The following is a 9,133-nucleotide window of genomic DNA, read 5'->3' as shown; positions in this document are numbered from 1 at the left end:
TCAACCAATGCACATGCATTATAAAACCAATTAAATTTTAAATTAATATAGTTTTTTAAGTATCTCCAACAGCAGTATTGCTGCCTGTTATAGAATATTCTCTGCTATTAGATGACCAGACAATAAGCTACGCGTTTCAAATGTCTAAGTAACCACGAGAGATTATTACTTGACTCCGACCGAACATTGTCATCAGTCAGCCAGGGCTATGCTTCAATCTCATCTACACCCAGATCAAACGCTTGAGTGAAGCGTAAAGCACCATCTTTAATATAGAAGGTTTATGATGATTTTCCGAGGATTCGTCTTACACCGGAGGTTGAACTATTTGATCTTCATTATTCTTTGTTTCATTTTAACTCAACGCGACAAAATTTAAATTTCATAAAATGATTTGTTGTAGGGTCTGTAGTATAATACCCTTAAATGAAAATTGGCTTTGGTTAGAGACTTTACCTTTCCCTTTTATATTTTTTTCTTTTCAATTGTTTATTACTGACACGTTTCAAGCTCTACAAAACTGAGACTTGTACCTAAATTTCACTTGTCATCCCGATTTGTTAAATTGTATTTCTTGTAATTATATATGCATTTATACACCATATATTATACAATATGCAAATCTGCTGACTGTGATTTGAGAAATTTAAGTTATGGCAAAGACTAGGTTGTTGTGGTTGGTAAGGTTCTTGACAGAAAAAGGGTTGGGGTTTTTTCTTCCTCGTAAAGATCTAATCCATAAGACCATATGTGTGCAAGTCGAGCAGTATCGAGTCTTTTTTTATCTGTATCTATTATATAAAAGAATAACAAGCTCTTGGGACAAGGGGCAAGCCTCCAGAAAAAGATCTTCTGACTCCTGTCATGAAAGTAAAAAGTCTTTGGATGAAAAATCGTTCATACAAGTTCCGGATTCAGAAGTATTAGGTTTTTTATTTTTTATGCAAATGGTATCTACTTGGACAAGGCATGGCTAACTGCTAGACACATATATATATANGTTTCGATCTTCATTGAGCCCTGAAGATGATCTCAATAAAGATCGAAACGTTGGCACGATAAAGAAAATGTTTTTCTGAAACCTAAATCACACCAGACCGCATCTCACGATTTCTGAATAATTGTAATAAATGTTCACAAAGTTCAATTCATTTTTTTAGATTTATCTAGTATACATTTGGATTGCAATAATTAAGATGCCGCGATTTCATTCGCAAGAAAAAGTGGAAATAAATTAAGTGTACGTGTGTGGAAAGTGGAAAAGTGGGGCGTGAATCTGCTTGAATGTGAGTTAATGCACAAAAATTTCCTGCACGATTATTGCGGATTTCAGCGTATTGTAAGAAAGTTCGAGACAACTGGTTCCGTCGGGAATCATAGTCCCCAAACGAATCAAACTGTAAGACGGAACTTTGAGAAATGATTACTGTTTTGATTTTTATGAAGAAATCCTAATGAATTTTACAAAAATGCAGTGAGTTGTACTGGTTTTATAGAAAAATAGATTCCACAAACTTAAAAAAACATATATAGTTAAACCTACGACCTATGAATGAAGGATTCTTTTCTTGTTTGTGGCGTGGATGGAATTTTTAGTGCAGAAAATTCCCGATTTGCTATCCCATAATTTTTGGGCTTATGAGACCAATTTACAACATTTAATAGCAACTACGGTTATAAAATTGGGTCTCAATGTAAACAGAGTGATAATTTGGAGATCATGAGGTGCGGTCTGGTGTGACGTAGGTTTTAGAAAAACATTTTATTTATCATCCCAACGTGTCTATGAATCCCAGGCCCTGATGATGATCTCCATAAAGATCGAAACGTTGCACGATAAAGAAAATATTTTTCTCAACCTAAGTCACACCAGACCGCACCTCATGATCTCCAAATTATCACGACCTTGGAACATTGAAAGTATAATATAACTCCCAGTAAATGAATTAAAATATAATAAATAAATAAATGAACAACCACGTTCTCGAAAAAAGTGGTTGTTCCATTGAAATAGAGACATCCTGTGCAATCTTCACGTTTTTTTGTTTTTTTTTGCTTAGTATTTTTAACGTAAAAATTACTGTGAAAATTTTAAGCATAAAAATAGAAACTGCAAGAAGAATATATTAACCGAATCCGTTAGGTTTCGTGGTCCGATTGACCAATTAAATTCTTTTCAATTAATTAATCTTTAAGTAAGGTATTAATCGAGATAAACCAATCCGAGCAGATAGCTCAAGTGGTAGAGCAGCGGCGTATCTAGCCGAATATCGTGGGTTCGAATCCCGTTCGTGGCACTGACTTTTTTTATCTCGAACAATACCTTACTTAAAGATTAATATATTTACCGTTGTTTTTGAAACGGATAGCTAAAACTGTAACTTTTATTTCTATCATAAATATTATTAGGGTAAATCTATTATGCTAACCGACATTAATTATTTTTGGCTTTTGAAATAAATATCACTTTATTAAAATAAATAGCTTAAATTTTCATCCTGTACCAATTTGGACGTCTTCATCTGTTAATTTCTATAGGCTGTTATATGAAAACTAAGTCGATATCCAAAAACACTGGCTTCTTATTTGCACCTCAGGTTGTTAACTACAGAATAGACACAAAGCATACAATACATAAATATACATCACCACAAACATTGAAGTCTGGTCACATTCACTCCCCTAAAATACTCGATATTCCTTTGCCTGGGTTGAACCCACTCCATTCCCGCTAACTTAATTTTACTCTCCCGACATAAAACACTCGCCACAGAGTATCGATTTTCTTCGGGGCGGGTTGAAACAACCCCATAATTTCACGCTAATAAATTACTAAAATTAATTAAGTTTTTTAGTTGAGATAAAAAGTCAATGGCACGAGCTTCGAACCCACCATCTTCGGCTAGATACACCGCTGCTCTACCACTTGAGCTATCGTGTCTTCGATCCACTCGGACACCAACTTCCCATCTCAACCGCACCTTTTGAATTTTCCCTCCTTTTTGCCTTGAAATAGCTCAAGTGGTAGAGCAGCGGCGTATCTAGCCGAAGATCGTGGGTTCGAATCCCGTTCGTGCCATCGACTTTTTTATATCAACTAAAAACCTTAATTAATCGTAATATATTAATTGGTCAAGCGGACCAAGAAATTAGTGAATCTAATAAATTACATTTATTCTAATAAATTAAAATAAACACAACACAAATATTATACACTAGAAATTTTTGAGGTATCTTCATTTCTGATGAAGTAGACTTTTTTCAGTTTCACCAAGCTTTCAGCGATTAACATCGCTACTCTCAGGCCGGATTTATTGAAAAAAATTAATTAATTAACAGAGTTACAGTGAGATTTAATCACTGTAAATCTGTTAATGTATGTATTTTTTAAATAATTTGTGAGTCAAATTTCATAAATACAGTCAGATATTTTTTTCATGTAATCATTTTTTTCTTCTATTCAAATTTATGTTATATATATTATAAAATTTAGTATAGTGCATTGATAATTGCAATTCGAATTTCATAGCCTTCGGATTGCGGAAAGCTAGCCAATTACATACAACAATTCACACTGGTATACCTTTATAAAACGTACAAGCACGGTATAAATAATCCAGAGTTTGATGTTACTCGGCAAGGCATCAATTTTCAGATAGGATTGCCAATTACTTCTATTCTCGCGGCAAAAAAACGGATTTCCAACAAGATTAATTGGGTTCAAATAAAAAAGTGTACATTTATGAAGAATATTGTAAAAAAAAGACTATGTTAACAAAGTTCAAAGTAGGTTATTTCAGGTTTGTCAAAAGTTATTAAGTTGTTCATATTTTTTACGATTTTTAAACTTTAAAACTTTAAAAATTTAAATCCAAATTTCATCGTATTTCTTGATGAATAATTCAGTTTTCTACTTGTTTAAACAAGTTGATTAAGTTTAATAATTAGTGATTATCTGCTTGTTAGTAGTTGCTTAACTTTTGTTGTTGTTAACACTACTGCAAATTTTCACTTATCGTTACTTTAGTTAAAAAATATAAAATCATAATGTTGAAGAAAAAACTGCAAACCATATCGGGAAGTGCGGAAGGTTGTCATCCTTTTCTTGACCTCATTTTCTGAAATACACAGAAAGCTTGCGAAACCTTATACAGATCATGTTAAAGGTTTATTCGAAAATCCACTTTACTTAATACACAGTGAAAATGATCTATGTGACATTTCCGTTTTCTTTTTATAGATAATAACTGGGAGTGTACAAATAGAATGTAGATAAATATTTCCATTTTTCTTAAAATAAAATTACTCTAGTAATCTAATTTTTGCCATTAAACATTGTATATTATTTCAATTGATTAATTGTTTTGTGTAAGGTTTTGGATGAAATGACCAAATTAGTGTCACGAGCAGGATTCGAACCCACGACCTTCGGCTAAATAAGCCGCTGCTCTACCACTTGAACTAACGTGACTTCGATCCACCCGGACACTCACATTTGCATTTCAACCAAAATCTTACATACAAAGACTAATTAATTGAAAGGAGTAATTTGCTCAATAGACCACTAAATATAATATATTTTATATTATATATTAAACCTTCTTTCTTTATTAACAAAGAAACACATACGTCAAATAAACCCAAACCGTGTGTAATATATGTCGAAAGCATTGATAGAAATGAGATTCATGGATTGAGGTTAATTGAGAAAACCTTTTTTCCTGTGAAAAAAGAAACCACAAGAATATTCAACAATATGGTTTAATTCTGTAAAACAGGATAAATTTTGACGGCATGAAAAAAATTATGATTTTTCGAATTGAGATTTATTGTATTGCTTATAATCGAATTCTTCTCGTTGAAATTGAAAATATTTTACTTGCTATTTTAGAAATCAAATTGAAGACATCAATATTTTGAGCAGTATGCTCAAAATGAAATATGACCCATAAAGGAATCGTATGGTGGGGAATATTTCGAGCAGTATTCTCAGAATGAAAAAATGAACCATAAAGGAATCTTATGGTGATGAATATTTCGAGCAGTATTCTCAGAATGAAAAAAATGAACCATAAAGGAATCTTATAGTGGTGAATATTTCGAGCAATATTCTCAGGATGAAATATGAACCATAAAGGAATCTTATGGTTGTGAATATTTCGAGGAGTATCCTCAGAATGAAATATGAACCATAAAGGAATTTTATAGTGGTGAATATTTCGAGCAATATTCTCAGGATGAAATATGAACCATAAAGGAATCTTATGGTTGTGAATATTTCGAGGAGTATCCTCAGAATGAAATATGAACCATAAAGGAATTTTATAGTGGTGAATATTTCGAGCAATATTCTCAGGATGAAATATGAACCATAAAGGAATCTTATGGTTGTGAATATTTCGAGGAGTATCCTCAGAATGAAATATGAACCATAAAGGAATTTTATAGTGGTGAATATTTCGAGCAATATTCTCAGGATGAAATATGAACCATAAAGGAATCTTATGGTGGTGAATATTTCGAGGAGTATCCTCAGGATGAAATATGAACCATAAAGCAATCTTATGGTGGTGAATATTTCGAGGAGTATCCTCAGAATGAAATATGAACCATAAAGGAATTTTATAGTGGTGAATATTTCGAGCAATATTCTCAGGATGAAATATGAACCATAAAGGAATCTTATGGTGGTGAATATTTCGAGGAGTATCCTCAGGATGAAATATGAACCATAAAGCAATCTTATGGTGGTGAATATTTCGAGGAGTATCCTCAGAATGAAATATGAACCATAAAGGAATTTTATAGTGGTGAATATTTCGAGCAATATTCTCAGGATGAAATATGAACCATAAAGGAATCTTATGGTGGTGAATATTTCGAGGAGTATCCTCAGGATGAAATATGAACCATAAAGCAATCTTATGGTGGTGAATATTTCGAGGAGTATCCTCAGAATGAAATATGAACCATAAAGGAATTTTATAGTGGTGAATATTTCGAGCAATATTCTCAGGATGAAATATGAACCATAAAGGAATCTTATGGTGGTGAATATTTCGAGAAGTATCCTCAGAATGAAATATGAACCATAAAAGAATCTTATGGTGGTGAATATTTCGAGCAGTATTCTCAGAATGAAATAAGAATTAGAGCAGTATGAACACCCATAAAGAGATATTAGCAGGACGCTATAATCGAAAAAGATGGTAGTAATAATCTAGTAGTCATTCCTGTCGAGAGCCTCGAGGAGATCAGAGGTGTACATCCTTGTACGAAAGAGATGTATGTAAAAGCACTATGGAACGTTCGAATTGGGTTCTTTTCTGTGAAGTTTTGCTAGCATTAAATCTGAATTGGTCCCAAAATTACTATATTCGACTAATTTTGTTCATCATTTACCTGAGTTTATTCTCTAAACGTAAGAATAATTATTACATTAAATAATGCGGCGGCGCGGTTAGCGCGTCCGACTCAGATTTGCCCCGTTGGCGGTTATGGGTTCGAATCCCGGCAAAGCCCATGACTTTTTAATTAAAAATGGGGTGAAGAAAGTGTTGTAATGACGCGTCAACGGTTAACCCCTCGTATATCACAATTTATAGCTATTTCTTATATCAAATTTAGTGGATGTAATATCCCAAATATACAAATATAAAAATGGAATATAAAATAAAAAATAAATAATAATTATTGCAAGGCAGAATATTCACAAATATAAATATAGGATTTTATTTAAACGATGTGGGCACCATCTCTTCGTTGTCATCTTTGCTGATTATCATTACTTTTTTTCCTGATAGGGGTTGGAATAAATTTTTTGCTACATTTCTTACAATTTCAGTTACCTAGCTATAATCTTTAGTGTTAATTAACAATTATTTATTTAATTAACTTATATCATTTTTACTTTACACAAATCATAATTTTCTGGTGTATCATTGTGGGAAATTTCCAAATATATATTGGTATAAAAATTCAACTGTGCAAAGAATTATAAAAATTATGAAATGTTGTAAACAAAAGGAAAATTGTGTTAGCTATACTAGTTAAAATGTTGTTTGAACTGAGTGTTGAAACATTTGCTAAGTTATGCTTACACAAACTACCATTCAAACTAGTATTTCAATGCTAAACAACTTCACATTCAATTAAAGCCCTTGGAAGTTCTTAAGTCCCAACTTCGTAAGGGTAATAAAGCGCTATTCGTTCGAGTTCCTTTGTGCTCGTTAATATTTCTAATCGAATAAGGCTGGGGAAAGTTTTCCAGCTAACGTATTGTTCCGGGAAGTTCATTTCCCAGTATGCCGTCGACACGTTCATCAATCTTTTCTGTTCTTTTAAATGGTATAATTCCACACCGGGACGAACTCTATTCGGGTGATAAAAGGATAAAGAAATGGACGGGAACCCTTTTCCGAAGGGGGTTTCAGGATCAATCGTTTCTTCGTTCGGTAATGCACCAAAGTGTATTACGGTCCGTTAAGCAAGATCGCTACAAGGGTTATGAATTGATATGGAAAAAAGGAAAAATCGCTCCTTTTTCATCTCCACTCTCTGAACCGGTGTGTACATAATATTGATTCAATAATTTTACAAAAATCTAATTTACCATTTTATGCCTTTTCATTAATTACATAAATATGTTTTGTTCTGTTTTCCTCAAAATATTTTATTTCAGCCCACGAATTGAGTGAGCATTTTATATTTTATAGCTTAAATATGATGCTATATCAAAATTGCAGGCAGTTATCGCAAATGTGATGTAAAGTGTGCAATGAATAGAATCAGATCGTGATATTTATCTTGTTCTCCTTTTTTTCTCGCCACGTTTTCTCGTTCCCTACTTATCGACTTATCTTTCCGGCTCTACCTTCTTTTATCATTCAGATTTCTCAATCTTTCCATTCTTATTTCCAGTGCACGTATAACAAAAATATATTTTCTCTCACATTCCCGTCTCAAACGTTATGCTAAACCGGCATTACTAACAGTAATTGCCGTACTGATGAAACGTGCGCCGTGAATTACATGGGGAGTTACTTCTCTACATTCTCTCATTTTATCTCTCTTTCCCGCCTTCTCTCTCTTTTTATCTCTCCTTCTTCTTCACTGTTTTCTCGGCATCTCCATCTCTTTCAATCTCAATCAATACGCAGAACTTAATTAAGCGTTTTTAAATCAGAGTAAATGTCCAAAAACATCGAGTCACCTATGCAAATTAACTGAAAATTGGTAAAAATTTAGACAAAAACCTTACTAATAAAACAAATTGCACGAACCAATAAATTATAAAAATTTTGCTTTTATTCCTTTGACAAATTGTTAATTTATTTTTTAAGTTTTTACTAGTACAGTGTATATTTATGTTACTAAGTTTTTGAAAAAATTGAAACAAATTAGATCTCATTAATTTTTTATTTTTACAATACATGTTGAAATGTGGGTCAAGCTATATTGTAACTAGTTATTTTGCGAATTTACGACTAGCTGATGGGGTAATAAAGCCACATCCAAGAACTTTCTGTAAACGTGGAATATCAATTGCAATTTTTGAGGTCAGAAGGAGTTCCAATCGGTTTAATTGGAGGCAATAAAAGTATCAGATTTGTTGGTAAAAAATAGAAGAAAAGTTTTCTTGATGTTGGATAAACCCATAAATCCAAAGCTCCGTAAAATTTATTTTGAATAATGAAAATGAATTTGATTCAATTTCGAAATTTTCATTCATAAAAATCTACTTCGTTCTGTCAAGTTCCTATAGTTTGATATTTTATGAATATTGAGTTTTTTTATATGTTATTAGTTTAAGCGGAAGAATGATTAGCTAAAGTTATATAAAGAAAAATGTACTGACAAGATGGTCTTTACAATCTTTAAAAATCATGAAAAAAATTGAAACCCTAAAGTAAACATGTTGCAGTGGATTTTGTGTATGTCTGATTTCATTATTTCTCAAACTTGGAGAAAATAAAAAATAAGATTGTTTGATCAAATTATGTATTAAAAATCTTTACAGTTAAGTACATTATAGCGGGAAATTTATGCTCTTGAACTGAATGACATGACAATATTTTCATTCATTTTATTAGAAAAAAAGCCCAGATGGCATTGCGAAACAAAGAAAAAAGTC

The sequence above is a fragment of the Cimex lectularius genome, unplaced genomic scaffold, assembly GCF_000648675.2.
Source record: "Cimex lectularius strain Harlan isolate CLEC.00 unplaced genomic scaffold, Clec_2.1 scaffold291, whole genome shotgun sequence".
In the NCBI taxonomy this organism is placed as follows: Eukaryota; Metazoa; Arthropoda; class Insecta; order Hemiptera; family Cimicidae; genus Cimex; species Cimex lectularius.
The sequence above is the reverse complement of the archived record's forward strand: the minus strand, read 5'-3'. Positions refer to the sequence as shown.